The sequence below is a fragment of the Onychomys torridus genome, chromosome 21, assembly GCF_903995425.1.
Source record: "Onychomys torridus chromosome 21, mOncTor1.1, whole genome shotgun sequence".
Lineage (NCBI taxonomy): Eukaryota > Metazoa > Chordata > Mammalia > Rodentia > Cricetidae > Onychomys > Onychomys torridus.
The window spans coordinates 788,711-800,738 of record NC_050463.1 but is presented as its reverse complement, the minus strand read 5'-3'; positions in this window follow the sequence as shown (position 1 = coordinate 800,738).

Below are 12,028 nucleotides of genomic sequence, written 5' to 3'. Positions count from 1 at the left end.
GAAGTAGAAACTGAGGCACCCATGGCAGGGTGTGTGACAGGTGGAGGCTGGTATCACAGTGGGGAAACCGAGGCACGGAAAGAGTAGAAGACACCAGACTCAGGTGTGTGGACTCAGAACTGTGGCTGCCTGGGTCCCATCCCCCCACCCTCCACCCCCCACCCTCCACCCCCCACCCCCCATCCCCGCCCTCCTCACCCAGCATGCGCCTGTGCCCGGAAGCAGTGCAGGAAGGTGACTCCAAGACGCGGGCCCTTCCCCGGAAGCTGGGCCCTTAACCCGGGTGGGGGGCAGCGGGCTGGTGAATGGGCTGCTTCCCAGCCCCTGACCCGGCTTCCTGCTGTACCACGGGCCAGGTGGGGAGGGGTCAGCAGGCGCCTGGCAGGCTGAGGTGCGCTGTGGGCCGCAGGCGTGGCCCTCGCCTTCCTTGAAGATCTCTAAGGACACTCGTCTCAGCTCCGACTCCACCTGCAAGGCAGTGGGGCATCCTGTCCGCGGTGGGGAAGAGCGAGCAGGAGCCAGAGCCGCAGTGTAGAGGGGACAACTGTGGGCGCGGGGGAAAACGAGGGAACGAGGGGCTGGGGGAGCGGGGAGAGGGACAGAGACGTGACACACAGAGGGACAGGACAGAGACAGTTCAGAAAACTCAGAGACAGAGACAGAAGGAGGTGCAGAGGCACACACAGACACAGAGACACAGGTAGACACAGTGAGGGCACAGGGGCCTGGAGTGCTGGTGGCCCAGGGGCCGTCTGTCCCCAGTGGGGCCAAGGGCCAGCAGGGCTCCGCTGTGCTCTCTGTGGCCCCTGGGCACCTCCTGTCCTCACTCCTTCCCTCCAAGTCCAGGGCCCGACCCCCCTTCCCGCCATTGTCCTACAAGAAGGAAGTCCTCCTGGCGTCACAGGAAGCCCCCCTCTCCACAGAGGTCCAGCCTTCTCAGGAGACCTGACATCCTGGCTCTCCTGCCTGCAGAACAAGGAAGGTCCCAGAAGGTAGCCTTGCTCCAACAGTGGCCCTTCCGCTCGCCCTCACTCACTCATCAATCTTGCGTGCTCACCGTTGCTGGCTCCTTCAGAGTGGTTTCCAGAGGCCAGGGTGGCAGGAGACTGGCTGGGGTCCCTGGCCCGGGGTGGTCTGGCCCTGTGGAGCATGAAGAGATGGGGGCCAGCTGGAAGTGGACTTTGGGAGGACAGTGTCGGGCTGGATAGATGGCTCAGTGGTTAAGAGTACATACTCCTCTTCAGAGGACCCGAATCCTAAGCACGCAGGTCAGGTAGCTCTGTAAATCTAGTTCCAGGGAGATCCAACGTTCTCTTCTAGCCTCTGAGGTCACTCAGAATTACATGCACCCTCCCCTACCCCCACCCCATACACATAGATTCAAGGTTGTCAGGGCAGTCGTGGGGCACGCACGCCTTTAATCTTAGCACTCAGGAGGCAGAGGCAGGTGGATCTCTTGAGTTCAAGGCCAGCCTGGTCTACAGAGTGAGTTCCTAGACAGCCAGGACTATGTAGAGAGGCCAAAATTAAATAAATATAAAGCAAACAGACAAAAACAAAACAAACAAAAAGGAGGTTGGGTGGAGATGGCTCATAGGGTAAGAGCATTGGCTACTCTTACAGAGGACCCTGGTTCTGTTGTTGTGCCTACACCGCAAGACCCTGAGCAATATCACCACAGAACCAATATCTGATGCAAAACACATGGGTTTATTGATAACAAGCAAGCCCGGGCTTTATCCGCATCCAACACACTGGCTAGCCAGGCGAAGGAGGATGGCCCTGAGCTCTCAGAGTGAGGGGTTTTTAAAGGGAAAAACCACAAGCAGGGTGGTACAAGCCTTGGTGTCATATGATTGGGTGAGGGTGTGTAATCTTTGAATTTACTGGTTGGGGGTTAAAGTTTTCATTTTGGGGCAGGCCTGGACAAGTCCCAGGCTCTGTCTTTGAGCTGCCATGGGAGGCTGGCTGGCCTTACACGTTGGTGAGGGGTCCCAGTCAACAACTGGCTGAACCTTGAACAGTCAGAGTACCTGCAGAAAGGGAGCTACTGCAAGGACTATGTCTTTTGTTCATGGTCCTCTCAGAAACTGCTTGCTCAAGTCTCAGGAAACTGAAATTGAGACCTGATCTCTGAGAGAGGACTGAGCAGCCTGTTATGGCATCTGCCTGGTCCTTTCATTCTCCTCTTGAGTTGTATATCATCTCCCATCTTGGAGATGTTTCTTTTTGATAAAAGACTTTATCACCAGGGTAGTAGATAATTCTGGAGGCTAATTGGACCAGGACATGAGGTTTCCCATCATCAATGGCCAAGTGAGCCCCCTAACTCATTGCCATCTGCAAGTGTGTCATGGGTTCAGGGGTGGATATTGGGATTCTAACATCCTCAGTTTAGTGGTACCCAGACAAGAATCATCATTTCGTTAAGACATCAGTGATATAAGAGCCAACAGTAATTAGCAGAAGCAGAGGGACCAAAAGCCCTGTGATGGCTGACAGAGTTCCTTATCCTGAAGGAACTTGGAAATGAGAATGGGGACCAGTTATTACTTTATCTCAGGTTCCCTATGACAAGAAATTCCCTTGTGATCTAACATTCCGGGGGGGGGGGGAACAAGGGCAATGTTTTCTCTTCTGTAATTACTTCCTGCTGACATTGGGACATTGTTGTCAGGGCCCTGGAAAGCCAGAATGTTAACATTTTATTGACCAGCTGAAGAGATGGCATGTATATCGGCTGAACTGGTCCATATCAGCTTTCAGCAAGTTTAGGGCTCATCAGCAAATGATGCTTGGATGTGTCTGTCAGCCAAGTGGAAACCTGTTGAGAAAAATATAAACCAGGAACAGGAGTTAAAATTTATGAACTTTAGACCCATAGTCTCAGTAATTGTAGTATTATCAATTTGCCCTGAAATCCAAATCCATACTGTCTTTTCTATCTAGAAAGCCAAGTATAGATTGGACTGAAATGTTTTTGGCCTGATGAAAAGCATCTATAAGTCTATATTTAGAACCAGTTTCTCTCTCTCTCTCTCTCTCTCTCTCTCTCTCTCTCTCTCTCTGAGACTTAGTAGCTTTTAATTAATTAATGCATTGATGAATTAATTAATGAAGTGGCTGCAACCTTGTGGAAGATGTTGATGTTGCTAAGCTGACAAAGTTATAGCTAGCCCAGTCATCAATGCCATCAGAGATCCGAGAAGAATGAATAAATTTTTTAAAAAGATTTATTTATTTATTTATTTATTTATTATGTATACAGCATGTATGACCAGATCTCATTACAGATGGTTGTGAGCCACCATGTGGTTGCTGGGAATTGAACTCAGGACCTTTGGAAGGACAGTCAGTGCTCTTAACCTCTGAGCCATCTCTCCAGCTGCTCTCCCCCCCAAGAAGGATAAATTTTACCTGAGTGCAGACTTTCAAATCTATTAAAAAATGCCAGAGACTGTCCATTACCCAGACCACCATCATCCCAGGCTCCTGTAGTCTTCAGAGTGTTGTCAGGACAGTGTCAGGACAGCATCAGTCTTGGCTGCCGGGCCCATAACATGAAAATTCTCCTGTGGAGGAACAACTTTGGGAAAGATTGACCTTATCTTTTTTTCTTTTTCTTTTTTTGTTTTTCGAGACAGGGTTTCTCTATGTAGCTTTGGTACCTGTCCTGGATCTCACTCTGTAGACTAGGCTGGCCTCGAACTCACAGAGATCCGCCTGCCTCTGCCTCCTGAGTGCTGGGATTAAAGGCGTGCCCACCACTGCCCAGCATCCGTTATCTATTAAATATATCTGAGTCAAACAAATCTAGGCCTAATCTTGAAAACATCTCTAAATTTGATAACAGTAACCATGCTAATTTGTTATCCTGTAGATATATTAGTCAAATTCACCTCTCAGGTTCTGTTTTTTTCTTTTTCTTCTTTTTTTTTTTTTTTTCCTGTTTTTTAAGACAGGGTTTCTCTGTAGCTTTGCGCCTTTCCTGGATCTTGCTCTGTAGCCCAGGCTGGCCTGGAACTCACAGAGATCTGCCTGCCTCTGCCTCCTGAGTGCTGGGATTAAAGGCGTGCGCCACCACCACCCAGCCGTTTTTTTCTTCTTATTTAAATAGCTTATAATTAAATAAGAGTTAACAATTTATGCTTTAAACTAGTGTCTAGATAGCCCGATGACTAGCATTAACTTGCATTCCTTAACACAGAGGACATGCAAACTCAGACATTCAAAACCAAACATACATGTGGCCACATTTTCATCTATACCTACAGAGTGGACAGACATTTTCACAAGTATAAACCTTTGGAGTCTCAGTGTAACAGCAAGAGGAAGAAACCTGGAACAGGGTCAGGTTTTATACATCTCAAATCACTTTCTTTTATCATTACTTATGTGTTTTCATCCCCAGACCTTCGTAATCTGCTTTTGCACATCCAAGTAACCTGCATTTCACATGCCTTAAGTTACTTTCCTTCTTCCCAAAACATTCTTTTTGTATTTCCATACCTAAAACCCTTACATCTTAGACCCCACATAAGTTTTACTTATATTCAAACCTCACAATTTACTTACAGTTCCATATTTTATGAACGTGCCATGCTAATAAAGGTACTGCCACTTGGTCGAGGCACATAAGGAATATGGGCTAACTTAAAATGTAAGAGCTAGTTAGTAATAAGCCTGAGCTATTGGCCGAGCATTTGTAATTAATATAAGCCTCAGTGTGTTTATTTGAGAGGGGCTTCGGGATAGGAAAACTCCGCCCACATCCCAGAAAAGTATAAACAGTCAAAACTGTTGGAATGGTGTGTGACACTTTACAAATGGACATGTGGGGCTGTGCCTTATTTTAAGATAAATGAAATACAACCCAGTGAGGGCAAAATCACTTGTGCAGACCCATAAATAGGCCTGTCTGTCTCAAATTGCAGAGATGTAATGGTTTTGTAGTCCCAGGGACACACTTCTCCCAGTCCCGAATGTGGAGATATTTTATTTTATTTGTGTGTTAATAAATAAAGTTTGCCTGGAGATCAGAGGAAATAGCAAGCCATTAACACAAAAGTCAGGCAGTGGTAGCACACGCCCTTAATCCAATCACTTGGCAGGCAGGGTCTCTGTGTGTTCAAGGACACACTAGGGAACAGAGCCAAGTGTGGTGACACATGCCTTCAATCCCAGTACCAACCATAGAGACCTGGAGGTCTGTACAGACAGGCAGTGACACGCAAGTGACTTAGCTGGGCTAAGAGCCAATGAGAGGGCAGAAAAGCAAGGCAATAAAGGTGCAGGTAGACGGGAAGTAGCTCACTTTTGGACACTACAGAGCTAGTGAGGTAAGGTGGTTGGTGGCTCTCACTTTTCCCTGATCTCTAAGGCTTTCACCCCTAAAAACAAAACAAAACAAAAATAAAGTTCCTTTTTTTGTTTGTTTTTGTTTTTGTTTTTCAAGACAGGGTTTCTCTGTGTAGCTTTGTGCCTTTTTCCTGGAACTCACTTGGTAGCCCAGGCTGGCCTCGAACTCACAGAGATCTGCCTGCCTCTGCCTCCCGAGTGCTGGGATTAAAGGCGTGCGCCACCACTGCCCAGCTAACCAACTATAAATTGTAACCAATTTTCTTAAATGATGGCAAGCATTTGTAACCCATTGAACTCAAATATATCCATGTGTCTTTGACTTGTAACCCAACATTTCTTTTTCAAGCAATATCAGGACAGAGAAGGGTGGGCTAACAAGGATGGCTGCTGGCCGCAGAAGAGACCTTGAAGTTATCACAGTGCAGGGAAGGGGAGCGGTGGGCATAGAGTGTGTCCTTGGCTGCCAGTGTCCCTGAACAAAGGGTTTTGTGACCTCCTCTGACTAAAGTCAGCTTCTCTGTTCAGTGTTCACACAATTTTTGTCAGTTGCAAGCAGTTAATAGCTCCGTCTCTGCCCGCCTGTACTGAGAGTGCGCACCCCACCCTCTATGAGAGTGGCTGGCTGGCTGCAGGCCGGACGGCAAGAGAGCTAGGGAGGGAGGGGGGGAGGTGGCCCTTGCTAGGCCTCTCTCTCCTTCTCTTCCAGGAAAATAAGGGAGGCTAGTAGACAGAAACAAGCAACATTTACACAGACAGTCCAAGTCCCGGTACATCAGCACTGGCGTCTCTGAGAGAAGACCGACAGCCTGTCATGGCGTCTGCCTTTCACTGTAACTCCAGCTCCAGGGGATCCGACACCCTCACACAGACATTCGTGCAAGCAAAATACCAATGCACATGAAATAAAAAGGGATAATAAAAAAGAATAAATAACAAAACCTTTAAGAACAACAAGCACATCCTAGTGCACTTTTGAGACACGCAGACACTCCCTCCTGTGCAGACCACCCGTGGAGGTAGGACTAGACCTGGTTACCCACCGGCCATGGTGGGACACCTGACTCCAATCCACATGGCCCTTGTGTCCCTGAAATCCCCTGTCTGAGCTGGCGCCAATAAATCGTAAGCAATGCTATCAGAAAGGTTTGCTGTGCCTGTCTTTGTCATTTGCAGAATGAGAGGGGGTGGGGGAAGCTGTCACAGGACCTGCCAGCCTGAGGGACGTTACGCTGCCTGATGCCTTCCATCTGGAGGGGTGTGAGAAGGTCTGCCAGCCTGGCCCTGGATGGATTGCCTGAACTTGGAGATGTCAGGAGTCACAGAGGCACGGGAAGCCAAATTCTGGACTCCACTGATGCCTGCTGGGGCGGGTCTGGCCGGCTGAGTGCATCACAGGTTCCTGGTCAGGCTGATAGTGACACCTGCTGGCCTGGGATGGGCGGGTCGGCTGCAGGGCCTTTGCAGCCGTGAAGGGTTGTTTCAGGCAGTACTGGTCTGGGGAGCCCCACAACAGCCTGATATCCAAGACAAAAGCTATCCCCCTGCAAGGTACTGGGGACAGTGACCTCTGAGGACAAACCTGGATGGAGAGACTGGGAGCCTAAGGGACTCTCTGTGACCCTTCACACCTGCTAGAGGAGCAGAGTGCCATGATGGAGTGATAACTTTGGTGGGGGCTGGCTTTGCCCAGGAGTGGGCCCAGGCAGGCCTGGGAGGGGGTCACAAGTGGACTGGGGGCCCCTGAGCAGGACCTGGCAGGGCCTGGCTTTCAGAACCACCCACCATTTGAACAAGCTGAAGCCCGGATCTCAGGTCTGCTATGGATAGTTTCACGCCAGTAAACGCCATGCTGGCCCTTACTTGAGACACACTCCAACAGTGGCCCTGACTGGACCAGTATTCTGGGGACTTCTCAGAACTCCTGTGGCTGATGGTTGGACACAGGAGGTGCTACCAGGCATTTAACCCTAGCAGCATCCTTCCCCTTCTTTTTTTTTTTTTTTTTTTTTGTTTTTCAAGACAGGGTTTCTCTGTGTAGCCCTGGCTGTCCTGGAACTCGCTCTGAAGTCCAGGCTGGCCTTGAACTCACAGAGATCCGCCTCTGGCTCTGCTTCCCGAGTGCTGGGATTAAAGGCAGGCACCACCGCCTGGCCTTCTACCCCAACCCCAACTCTACCCTCACTTCAAACCCGCCCTAACTCCACTCCAATCTACGCCTTACAGAGTAGAGTCTGGTTCCCAGCCTGAGGTAACAGTTCCAGGCCTCCCCCACCCTATCCACCAGCACCTGGCCTTTCCCTCAGCCTTTGACCTAGGACTCCACGCCCCACCCATCAGAGATCAGCTTTCTCTAGTCCTCCCCACCCACCAAGGACACACCTGTGTCAGCAACACCTTCCTCCCACCTCTCCACACTCGGCCCCACCCACACAAATTTAGCCCTTCCCTGTGGTCTCAGCCAAGTCCCCAGTTCTCTGGAGTCCTGTGCCACCACTGTGACTGAACTCCATTTCCCATCAAGCTGCGGGCCGAGGATGAGGCCCACAAAACTATGGAGGCCAGGCACCTGAGTGCTCAGTCCTCAGCACTCTCAACGGAGGATGGCGAGGGCTGCAGGGGGCTTTGGAGCTGAGGGAACTTCGATTCTCATTTACTTGTCAATCACAAGTCTCACTTGGGGAGCTTTGGCCAGTGCTAGGGTTCAGGCACTAGAGACCAAAGACACACTCACAGTCTCCCTGTGGCAGGTTTGTGTTACCCCACCTCCCCCCCCCAGGAGTTGGCACTCTTGGCTGGGACCATGTTGCTAGGCTGGGATCCTGTTGCTAGGGGCTGGGATGATGTTGCTAGGCTGGGATGATGTTGCTAGGGTCTGAGACAGTGTTGCTAGGCTGGGATCCTGTTGCTAGGGGCTGGGATGATGTGCTAGGCTGGGATGATGCTGCTAGGGTCTGAGACAGTGTTGCTAGGCTGGGATCCTGTTGCTAGGGGCTGGGATGATGTGCTAGGCTGGGATGATGTTGCTAGGGGCTGAGACAGTGTTGCTAGGCTGGGATCCTGTTGCTAGGGGCTGGGACTGTGTTACCAAGGGTGGAGAACTGCTCTAAGCCTGAGGTTCTGTTGCTAGGGGCTGGCTGAATGTTGATAGGTCTGGGGTCCTGTTTCTAGGGAGATGGGTTCAATTTCCATGTGTCTGGGTTCTGTTACCAAAGTTACCAACTTATTAATAGGGGGCTGAGATTATGATGACAAGGTTGCTAAGCAGCAGGCCTTGTCATCAGGATGGACTCAAGTGCCTCACTTCCTTACCTGGGGTGAAGATACTAGGGAAATTTGATACTTTATTTTATTTAATTTTCATAACCCAGGCTGGCCAGGAATTCACTTTGTAACCCAGGCTGTTCTCAAACTCAATTCTCCTGTCTCAGCCTCCTGACCCCTTTGGGTACATGTGTACACCACTGCATGCAGCTGCAGCATTTTGTTTAAGGTTTGCAGGGTGTGTCTGGAAACAGACATGATGGTACTGGACACCAGGGTCCCATTTGATACAATAGATTTTGGCAGAGCCTGGAGGTCCTGGAGTAGGAGACTAGTTACTAGGATAAGGGATGGTCAGTAACTCAGGATGAATTTATTGAGTGATGCTCTATACTAAGTGTTGTCTTAAGTACCACAGAGATTCTTGGCCTGAGGATCTTATGTTCTGTGCCTTGCGTGGCAGAGAGGGTGCTGAGGATTAACTTCGGGCAACGTGTGTGGTAGGGAAGTTCGCTACTATCAGCACACACTCTAGTCCTCACTAGGGGATTTTAATCAGGGAATCCATCCCCGACCACGCCCCCAGCCCCCACTGGGGATTCTGGGCGGGGCTCCACCCTGACCACGCCCCCAGCCCTCACTGGGGGTTCTGGGCGGGGCTCCACACTGACCACGCCCCCAGCCCCCTCACTGGGGATTCTGGGCGGGGCTCCACCCTGACCACGCCCCCAGCCTCTCATTGGGGGATTCTAGGCGGGGCTCCACCCTGACCACGCCCCCAGCCCCTCACTGGGGATTCTGGGCGGGGCCCCACCCTGACCACGCCCCCAGCCTCTCATTGGGGGATTCTAGGTAGGGGGCTCAACCGGTGAGTCACATCCCCAGTCCTGGAGCTTTGGTTCTAGGGGGAGGAGTCTGAACCGCGAGTAGTACATTTTCTGTTACTATAATGCCTGGGAAGTGGCTTATTTTGACTCAGAGTTTTGGGATTCATGATTAATTAGTTTGTAGTGAAGCAGGATGTGTGTAGTGGAGCATCCTATTCACCTTGCAGCCAAGAAACCAAAGCGAGAGACCTGGGAATAGTGGCACACACCTGCCATCCCAGCACTCAGTGGGTTGAGGCAGGAGAACTGCCATGAAGTTGAGCCTAGCCTGGACTTCCTCATAGGACCCTGTCTCAAACACAAAACAAGACAAAAACAGGGGCGGAGAGTGAGGAAGAGACTGGAGCCCCACAAGCCCCTTTGAGGGTATGACATCTGTGACCTTGGGACCTCTGCCTAGGACTGCTCTTTAAAGTGTCCACCACCTTCGATGCTGGGACGCAGGGTCTTTTGGGGCCCTCCAGGCTGAAGCCACAGCTTGCTTCCAGCTTGGAAAACAGGATTTGTGAACTGGAAAGTGTTAGGTGAGAGTGGCTGAATCCGCACGGGGTGGCCTGTGGGGTAGATTGGGGTCAGGAAGGTCATTCATGTGAGGACAGACAAAGGCTTGGGGGAGGGAAGGAGAGGGCATACCAGGCGGAAGGCGCGGTGTGAGGTGTGCTGGGAAACAGGAGGGGCCCCCAGAAAGGGAAGGAAAGATTTTGTGGGTCCCCTTTCTAGATCTCACCGGTTCTTAGCTCATGAGCCTTTCGCTTCTGGGAGGTTCATGTCCTCCTGTTCTGCACCTGAGGCTGGACACCCCCCCCCCCCCCCCCCCCCCCGCAGAGTGCATGAACCAGTTCTGACTTGCATCACTGGCAACTGTTTCTGGGAGGGAAGGGACAGGAGCCAGGCTGGCAAGGGACAGGTTTTCTTTGTTAGTGTCCCCATGGGACACAGACAGCAGGACACTGTCTGAGTCAGCAGGCCTGGCTCTGAGACAGAGGACAAGGTGAGCCGTACCAGGAAGGTGAGGGACAGATCAAGGTGTCTGGGAGGGCCGTTTGTGAGCTGGCACCTGCGGATGTCCAGCCTTCTCAGTCGCCATTGTCCCCAGAGGCCAGGGATACAAACAACAGGAATCCAAGACACTCAGTCCCCTTGGGAGCGCCCATTCAGCTGTATAGCCTCCCTGCCTCAGTCTCCCCAGTGCTTGGGTGACGGGCATGTACCAGCCTGCCTGCCAACCTCCATCTCCTGCCCACTGCCTTGGGATAACAGAGTGCATGTAGAATCTGCCTTGTTTGATCACCCACAGTCCCACACCAGCCCGGTCCCTGGAGCCCGTCTGCATCAATGCAGTAGCCTCCTGCTACATCAATGAGAATTTAGTTTTGTTTATTCATTCATTCATTCATTCATTCTTTATTTACTTATTTACTTATTTATTTATTTATTTATTTATTTATTTATTTATTTATTTATTTATTTATTTATGGTTTTTCAAGACAGGATTTCTCTGTGTAGCTTTGCACCTTTCCTGGAACTCGCTTTGGAGACCAGGCTGGCCTCAAACTCACAGAGATCCGCCTGCCTCTGCCTCCTGAGTGCTGGGATTAAAGGCGTGCACCACCACCGCCCGGCTGTTTTGTTGTTTAATCTCCTACATCCTCTTTACGTACATGCATATTCGTGTATGTGTGTGTGTGTGTGTGTGTGTGTGTGTGTGTGTGTGTGTGTATGCGTGTGTGAGTACATGCGTGTGTGTGGAGGCCAGAGGACAACCTGGAGGCTCCCGGTGTATACGGGGTGGGGTGGGGGTGGGTTGTGCCAGTGACAGCACAAATGTGGATATCAGAAGACAGGCTGGTGTCAGTCCCTTCGAATGTCAAGGTGGCTGGCCTGAGAGTTCCAGGGCGTCTGTCTCCTGACTCCACTTCCCATCCTGCCCTCAGAGCACTGGAATTACAGATGACTTCTACCACAGAGATTTATGTGGGTTCTGGGGATTTGAACACAGGTCCTCATGATTGTTCAGCGAGTGTTTTATCCACTGAGCCATCCCTTCAGCCCGGGAGTCATTCCCCAACAGTGGTCTGTCTGTCTTGTGTTTTTTTTTTTTTTTTGTGGAGCTGAGGATCGAACCCAGGGCCTTGCGCTTGTTAGGCAAATGCTCTACCACTGAGCTAAATCCCCAACCCCTGTCTTGTGTTTTTAAATCTTTTTCATTACGTTATTTATGTATTTGGTTCTTTTTCCTTCTTCCCTCCTCCTCTACCCCTTCCTCCCTTCTTTCTTTTTGTTTTTCGAGACAGGGTTTCTCTGCATAGCTTTGTGCTTTTTTCCCGGAACTCACTCTGTAGCCCAGGCTGGCCTCGAACTCACAGAGATCCTCCCGCCTCTGCCTCTCAGTGCTGGGATTACAGGCATGCGCTGCCACACCTGCAGGAAGAAGGAATCTTAACTGAGGATTGTCCAGATCAAGTCTGTGGGGCATTTTCCTGACTGATGACTAAATCAGGAGGGTCTGGCTCACTGTG